Source organism: Manacus candei, unplaced genomic scaffold (assembly GCF_025592945.1).
Source record: "Manacus candei isolate 608988 ecotype Guabito, Panama unplaced genomic scaffold, ASM2559294v1 h1tg000014l, whole genome shotgun sequence".
In the NCBI taxonomy this organism is placed as follows: Eukaryota; Metazoa; Chordata; class Aves; order Passeriformes; family Pipridae; genus Manacus; species Manacus candei.
The window spans coordinates 29400323-29407045 of NW_026138062.1; the positions used below are offsets into that span (position 1 = coordinate 29400323).

At 36.3% G+C, this 6723-nt stretch overlaps 1 long non-coding RNA gene across 2 annotated transcripts; it reads left to right on the forward strand.

Annotated features, from left to right (window-relative positions):
- The first annotated feature begins 4751 nt into the window (after nt 1-4751).
- On the forward strand, nt 4752-6081 carry LOC127467207 (uncharacterized). 2 transcript variants are annotated; one of them, XR_007903006.1, is made up of 3 exons: nt 4752-4851; nt 5380-5455; nt 5938-6081. It is a non-coding gene; the product is annotated as an uncharacterized LOC127467207 (long non-coding RNA). The 2 variants fall into 2 exon arrangements; XR_007903007.1 differs by having other exon boundaries at nt 5942-6081.
- The last annotated feature ends 642 nt before the right edge of the window (nt 6082-6723 follow it).

The window sequence follows — 6723 nt, forward strand, 5'->3', positions numbered from 1 at the left end:
TGCCTGGCAGGAAAGTACTGCTTAACAATTTCTGGGTTGGTTTGAAGTAGAAGTATCAGGCTTATGTAGTCACAGTATTTCAATATGGCTCTGCTGTAGGAGGTAACTTTTCTTCAGCTACACACCACAGCAAGAAATACTGGCAGAGGTTCAACAAGAAGATTATCAGTGGTCAATTTTTCAAAGCCAGGAATGGAATATTGTAAAGGATCCATATCTTGTATTAAAAAACCTAAACCTGCTACTTCAAATATAATAAAATCTATGAACAAAGTAAAAAACTAATTCTTTACAAGAAAAGCAAATTTCTTGAGATAAAAATAAGTAATTTTACTCAAATTTCTCTAGATGTTAATATTCCAAGTTTAACTTCTTACTTTGTAGCTCATTAATCAACATCATGTTCTCTGGGAACACAGAAACAGAAAATTCTATCTTCTTTTCTATTTACATTTAGTGCTTGATGCAAAAAAAAAATTAAGTCTTACTTCTACATTGTGTTTGACATTGTATAGTATTAATATGGTAATCCCCAGAGCAATTTTCCCTTATTCCTTGTTCCAAGGTATTTTGTTTGTTGCACGTTAATAAGCCAGATTACCTGGTTACCTGAGCATTTGATATCTAAATTCTGAATATACAGAATTGTTTAACAAGCTTGCCTGCCCACTTATTATATAAATTAATCCCAGGTGACATACTTCAAGAGATATGCTTAATGTCATCTTTGGTTGTATTATTTTAAAAACACATTTCTGCTAGTTAAAAGGCTTTGAAATTCATTGAAGGTTTTTTTTAGCTTTTTATGAGTGTGTGTGGAGGATATTTTATTTTTAGTTTTCTCCTTTTCCTGCAATTGAAGAGAAGTTCATGACAAATATATTGACTGAGTATTCTAGAACTTGTTTGGGAAACTGTAATAATTATTCTGCTATTCATTCTCATAAATGTGATCTAGTATATTCTAATCAAATCTGTTACTGTCTTGAACCTTTTGAGTACTATGTTGCGCATCAAAAAGGACTGTCTGTCTTTAACTCCAGCTGTCAACTAAACCCAACACAGCCAGTCATTCACTGACCACTGATGGGATGGAGGAGAGAATCAGAAGACTAACACTGAAAACTCTTGAATTGAGATAAGGATGGTTTAACAGGTAAAGCAAAAGCCATGCACACTAGGAAAGCAGAACAAGGAATTCATTCACTGTTTCCCACCAGCAGGCAGGCATTCAGGCATCTCCAGGAAAGCAGGGCTCTGTCACATTTGATAGTTACTTCAAAAGACAGATACCATCACTCTCAAGGTTCCCCCAGTTTTTTATTGCTGAGAATGATGGCATATAGTGTGAAATGTCCCTCTCATCATTTGGGGTCAGCTGTCCCAATGCTCTTAACTCCCTGTGCACCCTCAGCCTCCTTGGTGGTGGAGTGGGGTGAGAGGGAGAAAAGTCCTTGAGATGTGTAAGCACTGCTCAGCAATAACTAAAATATCCCTGTGTTATCAACACTGTTTCCAGCACAAATCCAAAGTAACACCATACTAGCTAATATGAAGGATACTAATTCTATTTTAAAACCAGCACATAAAGACAAAAGGCAAAAAACTAGTTGCAACAAAGGAAATTCAAACTGCACATTAGGAAGCTGAATGCTTAACTGCAATGACAGTAGTTAAGTACCAGAACAGGGAAAGGGTGGAATCCCCATCCTGGAGATATTTAAAACTTGATTGGAGAAGTTGTGAACAGTCTTATTTAAGGTTCTAAACTATCCTTCATTCGAGTGGGGTCTTGATTTCCAGACATTCCTTCCAACCTCTTTTTTTTTCTTTGATTCCATGATCTCACTCCACACATACTACTTGAAATTACAAGCATTTAGAATGTGGAGGCTTCATCTCCAGTCTTCAATATTTTCCTTGTCTGGAAACTTATTTCATGCTAGACTAGGTTCAAAGGTAGAAGTTTTCTTCTTCCTCTAGGAATGTGAATGAATTGGTGCCAATTAAATCAGTGAGATTAACCAAAATACTTCTTTAAGTGTATGTGGTAGACTGTGTGCTATGGATAATTGTATTGGGTCTTGGCTGAGGTGAAGTTCCATTTTCCCATAGCAGCCCTCACAGTGTTGTGCTGTGCATTCATAGCTAGAAAGGTGTTGGTAAGACTCCAGTGTTTTGTATACTGCTGAGCAGTGCTGGCACAGCATGAGTGCTGTCTCTCCAGTATTCTGCCCCCCATCAGTAGGCTGTGGATGGGTAAAATCCTGGGAGGGGACACAACTAGTACAGCTTACCCAAACTGACAAAAGGGATATTCCATACCATGTGTCAGCTCAGATATAAAAGCTAAGGAAAGGAGGAGGAAGTGAGGGGCATTTCTTATTTACATTTGCCTTCTGGAGCAACTGCTACATGTGCTGAAACCCTACTTCATGGGAAGTGGCCAGACATTACTTGCTGATAGGAAGTAGAGAATAAAGTCTTTTTTTTTCCACTTTGCTTGTGCACACAAGACCTTTCACTTGTGCTTTGGTAAACTGCTTCATCTCAACCTACAAGTTGCTTTCCATCTTATTCTGTCTCCACTGTCCAACTGAGAAGAGGGAGTGATAGAGTAGCTTGGGGACCACCTAGCATTCCACCAAGGTCAATACATCACAATAGTCTCTCTTCTACTGCTCAACATAATCAGTCTGTAGATATGCACACATTCAGTTACCTCTCAGTAAAAGGTATGAATTAGGGGATCATAATTCCTGTCTCTATAGTAAGTTAAACTATACTTATCACATGAAATTTTGAGTTTGTATCAAACTACAAAGAAAGTTTTATCACAAATTGCTTCTCAGACATAATCTACAAGTCCCTTCTCTTTCTCATTCACAATAATACTATAACCCTTAGCATTTTCTTACAATTTAAATGCTTGTGACCTAATATTTCATCTATGTATTTCATTGTCTACAGCGTAATTAATTCCTTCCTAGTGTCTACCTCAAACAACCTAGAAAAGAGACCTGGTTAATTTAAACCTGTTATGGTTAAGTTATGCTTTAACCTTGGTCTTAACATTTACTACTCTCTCTCCCTTTTCTCCCTGTATTAAACTATTCAAGCTGTGTCCATAAAACAAAAGCTTATTAAGGGACTCTTTGGTCATTACTTAAATCTCAGTTTTCTAGTCCTTTAATGAAGTGCTAGGCAGCTGTGACTGTTAAATGCATATGTTTCTTTTGAGGATTACACATTTGCTAATGACTGCAAGATGACTGTTTAGCAATGTATTAATAACTAATTATGAACTTATGCCAAATTGATTTTTAAAAATTATTTTAAATTTAGAGAAATTGACTAGATTGGCAAGAGATTAGAAAAAAGTGAATGCATAAAATCTTAGATTTTAAGTAATTTAAAAAGCAACAAAGCAAAACACTTGGATTTTTCTATACTTAAAGGTCTCTTCCAACTAAATGCAAAATTTCCATAGAATGTACAGAATATTCTGAATACATTTATAGTTTAAAATACATTTCAAATCATTGAAACACAGATTTTCCCAGAAAAAAAAATTATAATCACTTCATCTGTCTAAAACCTGTTTTTATAATTATTAGTGCTTTTACTCCCATTAGGCATCAGCAGCATAGTTAACAAACAGGACTTTCCCTCCTGGCAATGTTGTGGCAAAAAAAGTAATTTTCTCATGACAATGCTTCCATATTTAGAAAAAATAGAGCAGATCTCTTTAACTGTTTGATGAAATGAGACATTTCACCACAGAATCAGGAGTACAAATCTAAGCCTTCTTCTTTCTTTATGAACAGATTTCACCACCATGACTCAAATGAAATACATAGCTATTCATTTTGAAAGGGGAATGTACTGACTTTGTCTGGGATGAAACTAACTTTCCTCATAGCAGCCTGTAGGAGACTAGAGGAATGGCTGACTGGCTCAAAACAACCTGATGGGGGAACAGAGTGAACTCTGTGTAGGTGGGGTGGTGCACTGCTCCCCCCACCCCCTTGAGCCTTCTCAAACTGTGCTGAGTAGCTCAGGAGCATTTGAAAAGTCAGCTGCTGGCCTGCACTGTAGTGGGGGTGGTTGACCTCATGGGACCACCAGGAATATTCTGGATCTGTGTAAAGCATGAAATTTTGGTGCTGAAATTAGCATAAGCCCACCTGCAGGGCCCCAGCAGACCGGAACAGATAAGAGCATGGTGAAATATGTGCTGCACGGCACACTCCACTACCCTGGATTTAAAAGCTGCTGAGACCATGCTGGATCCTTGGGTGGTGACTATCTTCCTTTCTCTTTTTTCTTTCTCTTTTCTTCTTCTTCTCAAAATATATTGTAAAGTGGACTAAGGAAGATTCCACTCAGTACCTTGCTAAGTGCCTTGTTGTATCTGGATATGTTAAAGTTCACTAAGTTAAACTTTGCCCAGTACTTATTCTATTGGCATGTTCTAAAATTTGCAAGTAAAAGTTGTTTTTGAACCTCTGAAGAATTGTATTGTTTCTCCTATGTACCATCGAGAGCAAATCCAGCTACCTTCCCTTAAACCTGCCATGCAGACTGGGGCATTGCACAACCCATATGGTGCTGTGTTTTAGATTTGTGGCCAAATCAGTGTTGATAGCAATATTTTGACTTTTACAGAGCACTGCTTATGCACTATCAAGGCCTTCTCTGTTTCCTACTCTGTTTCCTTTCTCTGTTTCCTACTCTGCCCAATCAGTGAGTATGCTGGGGTCACACAAGAGTTGGGAAGAGACACAACCGGGAGACCTGATCCAAAATGATCAAAGGGATGTTCCATGCCATGAAACCTCAGGCTCAGAGGTAAATCTGTGGGAATTTTCCCAAGGTGGCCATTGCTTGTAGTATGGACACGGATCTCCTGGTGATGTGATTATTTTTGCATCACTTGCTTGTTTGTTTACTTCTCTTTTTTTCGCTTGACTTGTTAAATTCTCTTTACCTCGACCCATGAGTTTTCTATCTTTTACCATTCTGATTCTCCCCCTGATCCTGCTGGGGGAATAGTGAGTGAAAAAGTGGATAGGGACATATTTACCATCCACAAAAAGCGAAAGATTGGTCATTAACTAGCTATGTAAATTTTTATTTAAAATAATCCATAGAAATTGATTTAGTTTAATTAATTTACATAGCTGAGTAAGCAGGGCTGGGATAGAATAATTTATTAACAAAATAATAAGATTTGACTATACTAAATAGTGAATATTGCCAGCAAGTTTTGAATAAACCACTACTCTTTCGCGAGGGAAAGCTTTCCACGAGAAATCAGTTTGTCAGTGTTTGGCTGTCATTTTTAGAGGTACCATGTAAAATCGTATTTTTTTCCAGTAGGTCAGATTTTGGCGCCTCTACTGATGTTGCATAAAATAAATTTCCTTTGATTTGCCCAACCATTAGGACACTGGTAAGAAACTGAGCATTATGATGTTTGTTAAATGTGACTGATTTATTTTGCAAACTACTGAAAATAATTAAGTGTTTGGAGTGCAATACTCACCATAGCTAGCAAGGGTAGAAACACCATCCCAACTGTTTTCAGTTGCTTATAGGTTTTTTCTAATGACTGATCATAGTCTTAAGGTCTTTAAGCTAAACTTTAAGACAGTCATAAAAAAACCACTTGCACTATATTTTCCCTGGAATTATTTAAGATTTGTTTATTTTGCTGGGTTTGTATTTTTTTTTTATTTTTAACATAGAAAAGGATGTATGATATTAAGCTAAATTCCATAGAGATTAAAAACCCTTTTTAACATTTACAGAGGCAACTAAATGTTATGGTTTCATGAAAGAATTGTCACTAAAAGTGTTTTTATTGTTATTAGTTGATGGACCTTGAAGCCTGACAGTATTATGCTTGTTTTATAACTTCTAGCCTTTTGTTAGACAGATTTGCTTCATAATGTCTGAAGATAGTCAATTTTGGAGGATGCAAGGATCTCAGATGGAACTGTATCGACATAAAAGTGAATATAGAAACAAATCACGCTTTCATTTCAAGAAAAGCACTTAATGCACAAATGACCCCAAGTAGCCACATTTCTTTATGCATTTGAATGGAATATTTTTCAGAATATTTTTCAGAAAATGGGATTTCTTTTAGATTTTGGTCTGCATACACATGTTGTACTTTATACAAAAATGTATAATTTGAGATGCAGTTGTGATTGATATATTTCTAAAAGCAATAACTGTGAGGCAGGGAATATCAAATATACTTTATTGTGGGAAAACATATATCAATTAATCCAACTACTTATTTTACATAGAACTAAATGTCATCTCTCAAGTATGTTTATACCATGCTAACCTGACATAAACAAATCTTTTACCTGTGGTGAGTTTTGTAATAGAAATATTTTTCTTTGGAACAACTTGCCTTCCATTCCAATTCTGAGCTTTGCTGTAGAACGGAATGCGGTAAAAGAGTGATAGGCAACAAAGCAAGGATAGGTGAGGTGGTCTATTTCAGATAAAGACCATCTGATATGAGTGGAGAAAGGATGGATTTTTTTATTACCACATAACACCTTGAGAATACAAGTAGGTGAAGATATTTCAAATGTTTTTAGACAAAATGAAAAAATTGGAAAGGAAAATAAAAAAGGAAGAAAGGAAGAAAGGAAATTCCTAAATAAGGAGGTCATAAACAAGGTTTTCATTTTTATCACA